The sequence below is a fragment of the Sturnira hondurensis genome, unplaced genomic scaffold (assembly GCF_014824575.4).
Source record: "Sturnira hondurensis isolate 20B ecotype Veracruz unplaced genomic scaffold, ASM1482457v3 Scaffold0018493, whole genome shotgun sequence".
NCBI classification, from domain to species: domain Eukaryota; kingdom Metazoa; phylum Chordata; class Mammalia; order Chiroptera; family Phyllostomidae; genus Sturnira; species Sturnira hondurensis.
In genome coordinates this window covers 1,041,881-1,053,098 of record NW_028091124.1, presented here as the reverse complement: position 1 = coordinate 1,053,098, position 11,218 = coordinate 1,041,881, and positions in this window count along the sequence as shown.

Here is an 11,218-nt window from a genome sequence, read left to right as displayed (position 1 = left end):
GAACCTGCTGGCCCGGCTCCTTGCAAATCCGTGTTAACGTCTGCAGTTTGCTAGCTGACCGGCGTCCCTGAGTGAAAACGGCGCCCCGGAGGTGGGCGTGTCTCGGGTCTTCCACGTCCTCGGACTCCCGTCTGCGAAGAAGGATGGCTTTTCTCTCCTCGGCGCGGGCACTTCTCTGTTCTCTGCGTCCCCCTTCCTGCCCACAGCATCGGCAGCCACACGTCCAGCAAAACGCCCGACAGTGAGCACACAGGCGCGGCCCCCCTCCCACTGCACTGAGAAGCGCCTCCGCCTCCTTCCCATTGCTTCGGGTTTCTGGTCGAGGTTTCTTATCGGAGTGAGGAAGTGTTTTTCTTCGTTCCCTAAGCTTTGTTTTCAATCATGCACATGTGGTTTCAATTCGCCGGAGCGCTTTCATTTGTTAGATAAAGACCGAGATTCTTTTCTCGTTGACCCACTGGTATAAAGAGTTTCACTGGTAGATTTTTCAAGCACTCGGTCACCTCTGGACCACCTGGATGACGACGGCGTGGGCGTGACGGATTATTCTTTACCTTCTTCCCGGTGAAATGTCATGAGCCACACGGCCCCGTCTCACTGTGTGCCCCCCGGGAAAGCCAGGACGAGGTCGGCCGGAGCGGGAGCCTGGCCTTCTCACCCCGCCACCCGCCACACTGTGGACTTTGTTACACTCACTTCCTATTTTCGTCATACTTTTCAACCTAAATGTGCACCTCCGGACGCTTTAAGCTCACCTTGCCCTTTCGACCTTTATCTGAGTGGGCTGCACCCCAGCATGTTTGGCCGGAGGTCTGCCTGCCCTCCCCGCTGCACCCCTCCCTGGCCCTGGGCGGCCTGCTTCCCCTGCCTGCTGTTCGAGCGAAGTATCCTCCACACAGTCTCGTTTACCCCTCTGCTCAGTCGTGTTTGCTGATGTGGCCAACAGGGCTTTAAAATTTTTTTTTCTTTCAGAAAAAAACTGAGAACTGTGGTGTGTGCCCCTTCTTTTGGAGGAGTTTCGTTTAGGGTGAGTCACGTGTGGGGCCCCTGTGAGTCTCAGGCCGCCTTCAGCCACGTTAATCCGGTTTCAGGGTCTGAGAAGTTTTCTGCACCACACCAGTGACTCAGAGCCAGCTGCGGGGGGTGGATTTCGCAAATCCACCCTGACTTCTAGGAAGCGGGGCGTGGGGGCCAGAGAGCACGCACTCCTGGGAGCCGACTGTGTTTGTGCATCTTGTCCTCAGCGCGTGTCCAGCGAGGCCACGTGGGTAGCCTGAGATTGGTTCCGACGGAGCATTCGGACCATGGGAACTGGCAAACATCAGAGGTCAGAACTTCAGATTTGAGAGAAGAGCCATGCATTAAAAATCTATGGCCGTGCGCTTGCTCCCAGAGTCCGGCTCTTTGGGGGCCCTACCCGAAGTATGGGGTGGTTTCTCAGGCCCCCTGCCCTTGGCAGGCCCTGGACTCTGTTTTCTGGGCCGACCAGGCCCTGAGATGCACAGCCGGGCCTCACCCTCCCTCCATGCAGCTGCTCAAGCCCCCCGGCGCGAAGCAGCCCCGAGTGCGGGGCCCACGGGCGTTGTTTCCAGTTTGGGCGATTACGAAGATAGCTGCTGGGAACGCTGGTGTGGGGGGCTGTCGGTGCGCGTCCGTCTCCACCTGCCTGGACACACCGCGCACGGCGAGACCACTGGGTGAGCCGGGGAGCACGGGCCCGCCTCGGCAGGGAGCACGAGGTGTCATCTCACGTTTGTTTCAGCCACTCTGACGGACAGTGGCGTCCTGGTGTCATTTTAACTTGCATTTCCCTAACACCTTGTCATTGTGAGCATTTCTCTGTGCGTTGCTCTCCGTTCCTGCAGTCTCTTCGATGAGCTGTCCGATTCTTTTGTTCCTTGGAAATTGCATTGTTTCACCCTGGCCGGTGTGGCTCAGTGGACCGACTGCGAACCAAGGGTGGACGGTTTGATTCCCCCTTCCCCTCTCTCTGAAAATAAATAAATCTCTTTTTTAAAAGAAAATGGCATTCTTTATTTTCTCACTGTTGAATGTTGAGCGTTCTTTGTACAGAGTGGGCAACGGTAGGTTTCCAGTTGTTCGTATGGAGAATAAAACAACCACTTATAGATGACTCCACAAGAATAAGGGCACTGTTCTGCCTACTCACACCTGTAAGTCCACTTGTGCCCCACCTGTGCTAGACACACGTCCTTTGTTGGGCACGTGACTGGCAAATGGTTTCTCTCCATCTTTACACTTTATTTAGTTTCTTTTTACTTTTTCCCTTGATCTGGAAACGTGGACCAATGGAATGGGGAGCAGGGCTCACAGGCAAACCCCGGGTACAGGGCGGACACCGGGGAAGGGTGGAGAATGAACACCCCAACCCTGTCCCTCGGGTGACCTCAGGAGGAGGACCGCCGCTGGGCGGGGCGGTCTGGGGGACTGTGGCTTTGTCTGCAATACTCTACATTTTTACAAAGAAAGTTTTCTTTAAAAAGTATTTAACAAGAGACACATGATCCTGTGAATGCAATGTACACTGATCATCACCAACGTATCACTAAATAAATGACATTTTAACACTGATAAAGTAAAGATATTATTTAAAAACGAAAGAACATTTTAAAATTGAAACGAATACATTTAGCTTTACGAAACCTTCTTGCACACGTGATTCCCAAAGAACTCTAGTTTGCACAAGCACTTTGTGAATTGTTAAACCTCATTAAAACCCAGCGGAGTGAAGAGGAGTCAGTTTGACGCGGCCCAGCCGCAGGTGAGCCAGAGCGGACGGAACCTTCAGATGTCTCAGGCGCCTCCTGCAGCGCCCGCCCAGCACCACCCACCCAGACCACAACGCCCTGGCCTGGGCTCCTGCCACAGGGCTCCACACTCGCTATCAGGACCGACTGCTCCTTCGCCTGGGAGAGCCAGGCATCCCCTCCCCTCAATGCCGCTGTGAAGTCAGAGCACCCAATGGCAACTCTGGGAGTCCTGGTCCCTTGTCCCTCACGGGGTATCACAGGGAGTGCGCTGGGGCAGCTGGAGGGGCAGACAGAGCTAACGCCCTTAGGGGCGCTGTTCGCCAGCTTCCTCCGTCCTCTGACAGCCTGTCCCAAGACACCTGCTTGTCTGGCCTGCCCCAAGATGCCCCTGCCTGACGGCCTTGTGTCCCTGGGTGAGGCGGTGGGCAGTGTGACAACGCGCCCTCACCTCGCCTTCCTTCTCACCCTCCAACAGCATCTCTCCCCTCCCCCAAGTCCAAGGTCAGCACAGAGCCCTGGCCTTGGCTCCGCGCCCTGAAGACCCCGGGGAAGAAAGAGCTCTGGCTTTCCCACTGCGGTTCACCCGGCGGTGCCAGGGGGGCTGCCCGGCATGTCTGCAAGGGCTCACCCTGCTGACCTTGTGGCCTTTGACCTTGTGGTCACAACAGGGATGCTGCCTCTCCATCTTTTACCCAAATTCCAGGGAGGGAGGAGGGGAAGGAAAACGGGGCAAAGGGCTGTGCTCTGGTACAATTTTCTCTTTTTTCGGGACAGCAGGTGCTGCTCAGGCGCCGGCAGCCACTACCTTCTGGGAAGCTGGACACATGACTCCTGAACTTCCGGTCACTGACTCCAAGTGAGTGGGCTTTGGAGCGGGTTGGGTGCCTGCCTGAAGGGTCTGCTGAGAGGGCAGGTGGGGTCCCGCAGACAGAGCCCCCCCCCCCGCCCAGCCCACGCCCCCCGAATCTCACCAACCCTTCTTCCTCTGCTCCACCCAGATCCAGACGAAATCCTCGGGCCTTGTGCAGGTTAGGCTTCCTCTTTCTTCAAAACCGCAGATGGGTTGTAGAGTTGAAACACAGAAATGCTTTTATTTGGGGGAAGTGCCCTGGATGGTCCCCAAATCTGTCTCCTGCTTGGATGGCATTGACCCGGGACGCCTTTTCTTCCAGGGTACAAGCCCCCTCCGACTTCCTTTCTGGTTGAGACCTTTGGAACCACCGCAGACATCCCCAGCCTCTGAGGCCAGCCAACACCGGTTTTGGACCCTAACTCCGCACTGCCCAGCCATCACGAGCTCCCAGATTCGTCAAAATCATCCACCGTGGTGGAGGTCCCGTCACCCTGCCTCAGTGGCCTCCCGTACCTATGTCTCCCTGGGCTCCTATTTCGAGGTGACAGTGTGGCTCTGGAAGGTGTGGGCAAGTGGGCCGAGGAGAAGACAAGGGCGCTGAGCAGCTCTTGAAGATGCAAAACCAGAGCTGCAGCCACGCCCTCTCCCAGGATGCCCTGCAGTCTCCCCACACAGGACACCTGTGCTGACACTCCAGATGTGTGGAAGCCACGTGGTCCTAGAGGAGAAGCCGACCCGGGCCTTTGGGACCTGCAGGCCCTAGTTCTGCCCACATGGGCCCACAGCTCCGTGACTTCCGGGAGGACCATGTGCTGGGTGAGCAGCTCACCAAGAGGATGGGCAGCCCCGACTCGCCTCCCAGGCTGGCCGGCCCTCAGACTGCAGAGTGTCTGTTTGAAAGCCTACCCCTCAAGCACGACCAGAAGCCTGTGGAGCCCCGAGGCCTTGAAGGGGGCCCTGAGCCCCTCCCTACACCCAAGGGGCAGCCTTTTAACCACCCTGGGGCTGTCCAGGGCCATGGACCAAGTGGAAACAAGAAAGCTTTTTTCAAGGAGAAAAAACCCACAAAGGCATTTTGAATGAAGTTTTAAAAAGTGAGAGAGCACAGGGAAATGCCTAGGATCCTGGATTTCTTTGAAAAAGAAAAAATGTTTCTCTAAAAATTGACAGATGCCGAGGGGCTCCTCTCCCCTTCGGACAGTGAAGGCCAGCCTCCTGTTCTCTGTGGTCACCACCTGCCCCGAATCCCCACACCCCCAATGACCTGCCTGGCTTCCTGAAGCGATTCCCCTTTCACAAGAAGGGTTGCAATAGAAGAAGATTCTGCCTTAAAAACAGTGCTGCTTCTGGCTGTTCGGAGAATCCCATTTCCTCCATCTCATTGCGGGCACTGGAAGCCTGGTCCTATTTTTCCTTGAAGGGTCTCAAGGGGTCTGGTAAAATAAAAAGACTCCTGGTTTAGTGCCAGAAGAACACAAGGGTCACATTATGGAAAAAGGAAGGTGCGACTTCACCCCTGGGCACTCTTCACTCTTCTGAACTCGGTACCTTCCTTCCACAGGCGTTGCGCACGTAAAGATTATGAATTGGGGTGAAAGATCAGTCATTCTGACTTGTCTGAAACTGTTTTGGGCTGTTACCTTTCCTGTGTTAACTCAGTCCCAGGGAGGACCCCCAGCAGGGGCAGCAGTCCGAGTTTGTAACGATGACCATGGAGTTGACGGAGGAGGGTTTGGACCGGAGCTGACCGGTGCAGTCCCGACCAAAGAAACTGTTGGCTCCTGAGCTTGTTCTCTCTCTCTCTCTCAGTCTCTCTTTATATCCATGTTGTACGATCCAGACTTGCCCATGAAAACACAGTGGTTCCAACTTCTCCCACTGACCTCTGCTTTCACGGCTGCCCTCAGAACATGGTGAAGAACGCGTCTCTCCCTCTACGCCAGCCGTGTTTCGGAGCACACACGTCACACCGACGTCGGGCAAAAGCTTGATCAAAACTGGTTCTTGCTGCACAGCCTTCTCTCTACACACGTTGAAAATCCGCAGCCATGTTTACATTGTGCTGTTTGGAAATTAGGAGTGTACTGCAAGAACCAAGCATGAGTAGAAAGACAGAATATTATTAAGTAATGTCTTCTTGCGGTTGTAGACTGCGCCTCGTGGAAAAGGCACCCTGACGACAGAGAGCACCTTATTTCTGTGACGAAGATGATTCTTCCTGAAGAATTGGGAAGTCTGAGGGACGAGCGCAGGGATCGCTGTCTCCTAGCGCACGACCACATGATGCAATTACGCAGTGAGGCCCAATAATTACGTTCCAATTGAACTAAGGTGTTATAGAGTCATAGACTATTTTCAAATATATACACGTATTTCAATTTTTCTCTCCTGTAATTTCCAGGAGAATGCAACAGTGAACCAGTTACAGTCACACATTCTATTTCAATCTGAGATGGCGCAGGAGTTTGTGACTTTAGAAATTAGTGAGCTTCCATGTAAGAAGGTGAACTTCGTAAGGTCACGTGCTAAGATATGAAGTTTCATGTCTCTTTCAAGCCTTCGGAACGTGTCCAGCAGGCCCCACGCCACAGACCTGATGGAGGCTCAGATGACTCCAGCAGCCCCCGCGACGCACGAGCCCAGGCCCGCCGCTGGCTGCCGGCTGCCGAGGCTGCCAGGAGTCTTGGTTCTTCATTCATAAAACTTGCATGAGTGAAAGAATAGCTTTGGGCAGATTGAGAGCACAGAGAGAGACTGTATCAGCTACACATTTCATTCTGAATAATTTCCCCAGAAAATTTCCAATGTTTCTGTCAATGTGGAACTAACTGGCTTAATTCAGGGGAAATGTTCTGGGGAATTGGGTATTGAAAGTCAGAACATCTATGCTATCTTAACACAGTGTTCTCTGTTTCATTCCCTCAGGGGTCTTCTTTAATGACTGCAGTTTGAAAGTGAGAAAACGACGAGTGGAGAGGACCAGGAAGAGGAAGACGAGACCCCCTCTCGCCGGTACCACGTGCCACCTCGGGACCTTTAGTCAGTACGCGTTTCTGAAGCTTCGAATTTGCAGCTGCGCCCAGAGTGCTGAGCCGTGCGAGCCAGAGGCTTTGGAGGCACGTCCCCTGCGTACAATGTGTGCACACACACACGCACACGCACAGCTGTGCCCTCATCGCCAGTCTCTCTGGAGGTTTAACCTGTGAACAATCGGGGATGATTGGGGAGGCTTGCAGGCCGCTCTGCAGAGAGACCCTCCGGTTCACTGGGGACAGTGAGCACTGTGTCCCTTTTATAGCCTGGCCAGAGAGGTCAGGGACCTGCCCAAAGCAACAGACCTGGGCTCTGTGCCCTGTCCATGGACTCACCTGTCCGCAGCCCCACGGTGGTGGCTCTTGGCCCTCTGGACCCCTCTGGAAGAGATGGAGAGGGACCCGCAGCCTCCCTCAGGAGTCAGTGTTTATGTCGCTATGCGTGTGCACAATACCTCAAAGCGTATAATGTGCTGGTCACCCACTAAGCATCCCTGTGGGGAACTGGGGTGCTTGGCCTGTGTGGCCCCCTAGGAACAGGGGTGTCCGAAGTCCTCATCCTCGACACAGGGCAAGAAGAGGACCTGTTCTCCAGGGAAACATAATTGGAACCCTGGGCACGAAAGGCTGTGCAGTGTGGGGACTGCTCCTCCCAAGACCATCCCGCCTGTAGGCAGCCAGGGGACCCTCCCTTCTCTTCCAGGGGTCCACAGACCCACATTCAGAAGAACTTGGGGGAAATGAAATTTAGAGACTGGGGTGTAACTCCTGATAGCTGGGGCCAGATGAATCCTTGTTGGGGACCATCCTATGTACCTGAAAATGTTTACCACATCCTGGCCCCTCCCCATGCCCGGTCATGACAACCCTAGATACTCCCAGCTATCGTCAGATGTTGCTCGGGGCCACATGGCTAACCTGGATGCGTCGTGGGTATCCACATTCCATGACCAGTCAGCAGCAATGAGAGCCCACCAGGTCCTCTGTGCAGGGTCTGTGGGGTGCCCACTGCATCCTCGGCCACCACTGCTTACTGTGGACTATCTCCCACCCACCTGTTACCTCTTCAGAGTGCCTATTTTGTGGGCACAGGCTTTACCTGCACCTCCTTCCCCTCCCTTGACCTTGGTTTTCATCACCCTTTGACCTGGGCTGTCCTCTCCTGATTGTGCCAGCCCTCTCACCCGCCACCCAGGGTGGGAGCAGGCTGGGCTGGAGCAGCAGCTTCGGGAGAGCTTGAATGGAGAGCCCAGGCAGGGGGCTTTAAACTCTGGGGGACAGAATAGGGACCCCAATAAACGTGGGGCTCACATGAGGAACGGGGTGGGGTGGCACACCACCCAGGCGGAGCTCCTCGGAGAAGCCCAGCCCGGTCACTCCCAGGGCAGGAGCAGCCACAGCAGACTGGGAGTGTCCATCAGGTCTCTGGACAGGTCCATCCTGTCTCTGGCAGGTCCAGCAGACCCAGGGAGAGACGGGCAGAGGCTGCCTGCAGGCACACCTGCCACCGGGATACCACCCAGGCCACCTGTGTTCTCTGGGGTCCCGCAGGCTGCAGGGTCCGGCCAGCTGCAGACCCACCAGGGCCAGAGGCTGCTCGTCGCTGGAGGACGGACAGGATTCATGCTTCCGAGGCCCCCTCCCGCTCCCCCAGTGGCACCTGAGATGGGGCTGTGGTGTGGAAGGAGGACCCCTGGGGACCTGGCTGCCACCTAGAGTGCAGAGAAGTGGCCAGACCCAGGGCCCACGGGGACAGTTTTAACCAGAAATGACGGCGTCTGGAGGCTTCAAACCAAAGTTTAATCCGGAAATGATGAAATAAGGGCGACACTGACCTCGCCCAGAGGTGCCCTCCAGAACGCAGCACCCTGCACCGACGTGGGGGGCAGCTGGGCTCTGAGGCCACTGGCCCGAGTGAGCTGGCCCGGCCAGCAGCCCCCATGTCATTCTCAGGACCCTGGGATGGAGGGCTGTGTTCAGGGCTGGGGTCTCTACTGAAGGACAAAGGGACAATGGCCAGACTACACATAACAGTAGAACTTTGACTCACAACCTGAAGCAGCCAGCCTGGGACACAGCCCNAGAACGCAGCACCCTGCACCGACGTGGGGGGCAGCTGGGCTCTGAGGCCACTGGCCCGAGTGAGCTGGCCCGGCCAGCAGCCCCCGTGTCATTCTCAGGACCCTGGGATGGAGGGCTGTGTTCAGGGCTGGGGTCTCTACTGAAGGACAAAGGGACAATGGCCAGACTACACGTAACAGTAGAACTTTGACTCACAACCTGCAGCAGCCAGCCTGGGCCACAGCCCTCCGTCCACAGTGACTAGCCCAGAACACGGCCCCTCGCCCACAGTGGCCAAAGGGGCCAACCATTTTCTACAAACCAGACGTGCATCACCGTCAGAAGTCAGGCCTCTGTCTCCAGGAAAATCCTGGAAGGGAAACAGTGGCCCTGTGACAATCAGCCCCAAACTCCTAGAATCTGATTAATCACTGATTTTCCCTGAAATCCTTTTTCACTTCCAACTGAGGACTAACCAGAAAAGGCCAACACACACACCCCAACCAGGCACATGGGATGTCCCGCTTCCAGCTAGCTGTCCCCCAGTCCCCTGGGCCCCCAGCTCCCTCAGAGCACTGGAGCCTCCCTCTGTCCACCACGAAACCCCTCCCCTGACCCCGCCTGCCTCTGGTCTCTGTGCAGCCTAGTGACAGTGGCCGATGCCCTGCGAGAGCACCTCTGAGTAAACAGCCTCATCTTCCCATTGGCTGCTCTGTGTCCATTTGCACACGGTTGCTAGAAGGCTGTGGGAAGAAGCGGGGTGGGCTACATGCTCTAGACAGATGCCCCCAGGGCTCCGTTTCGTAGAGACGATGGAGTCACAAGAGCCTGCGGAAAACCCTAGGCTTTAACAACAGGAAGTGGGTCTGGGTCTCAGTTCTCCAAGGCACCAAGGAGCCAGCACCACTGTGGGGCAAGTCCCAGGCCAAACTGAACATGGGTAGGGTCTCTGGGATGGGTCCCAGACCAACACTTCCCATCAGGCTCATTTTGGCAAATGCAGTGACCTCCTGGAGCCTGTGTCTCCCCGCTCTGAAATCAGGACAAGGGCCTCGCCCCCAGTGGGACTGTGGTGCCTGAGGTGAGCTCCTGGAAGTCCCCATGCTGTTGCTGCCTCAGCTTCCCCAGGGCGGGAGAACCCACACCTGCTGACCTTGGCACAAGGTTTCTGACCCCTGCGGCTGCGGGAGCACGGGTGGCTGCGTGAAGCGGGCCCAGCTGGACATAGAGGCTCTGGACCCGCCCACCCCACGGCCCCTCTGCCCCTCGCCTGTCTCCCTGAGGTTGCCGGAGGCCCTCCTGTCAGAATCCCAGGTCTCCGCTCACAGGGGTGAGGGCCGGGACCTCTGAGTGCCGTCTGATCAACCAGTGGCCGTGCCAACTGCCCTCCGGGGCAAGGCCTTGTCGCTCCAGCCTGCCACCCAAGGCACCGCTGCTCCGCGCTCCTCAGCGGCTCAACAGCAAGCTGGGAGCGCATCTCCCCAGGAAAATGGCCAGGCCTGGTGCAGCTGTCCTGGAAAATCACCGCGCTGCGTGTGAAATGCCCGTCTGAGTCCCAGCTCTGCCAGCTCATTGCCCGCCAGTGTCCCGGCTTTGGGAGAGGGCGGAGCACGGCCCAGAGCCTGCTCTGCACCGGCGCCCACTCGGGGCTTGCCCTGGGGCTCCCCGGGGACTCTGTCTTCTGACCAAAGCCAGTGGCAAAGCTGTTTTGCACCCTGCGGTCGGTCATGTACCCAGACAGCTGCCTGTCGCACTGCAGGCTGGAGTGTGAGGCCACGGGGTTGGCACTTGGGTGGGCCTGGCATCAGAGGCCAGGCCGGGAGCACAGCCAGTCTCTCATCCCTGCTGGGCTCTGCCCGCCGCACTCTCTGAGGCCGAGTCTTGACTGTCCCCACACCTCTGCTAGAAAAAAAGAGGCTGCAGACCCCCTGGGGCTGAGTTGCCAAAGGCCCCTTGGTATGGTGGGGGCCTCCCTCTCCGCAGGGCTGGACTCTGAGCCACCCCCTCAGACAGAAGACCTAACAGGAGCCACCCAGGCCCTCCCGAGCCCCTGGGACTGGGCTCAGTCTGGTCGGTGGACAGGCACGCACATGCCCAGAACTTCTTTCAGCTGGGGAGGAACCTGGACTCTACTTGCATTATGCCTCCCGGCGGGAGGACAACCTATTTTTAAAGACTCGACTGGAAAAGTGTCCTCACAGCTGTGAAAACACCAGCTGGCTCCTGCTCCTGGCCGGTGCGCAAAGGCTCCGAGAAGGCCGGGGGCTGGGCGGGGAGGCCCAGGTGGAAACACGGCCTGAGGCCCCAAGGAGTGGAGGACGTCTCTCCCGTCCTGTGGACGGTTAGGTGAGGCCGGGGTTTATTTTCCGAGAGTGATCCCGTCCGAGGAGAGCAGCTGACGTTGGAGATGACGTGGCCTCCCACCAGACAGGAAAGAAGGCCCTTCTCTCTTACTTGTTTGCAGAGCAGGCTTCCTGAGTCAGAAAATGGGCAAACCTGGC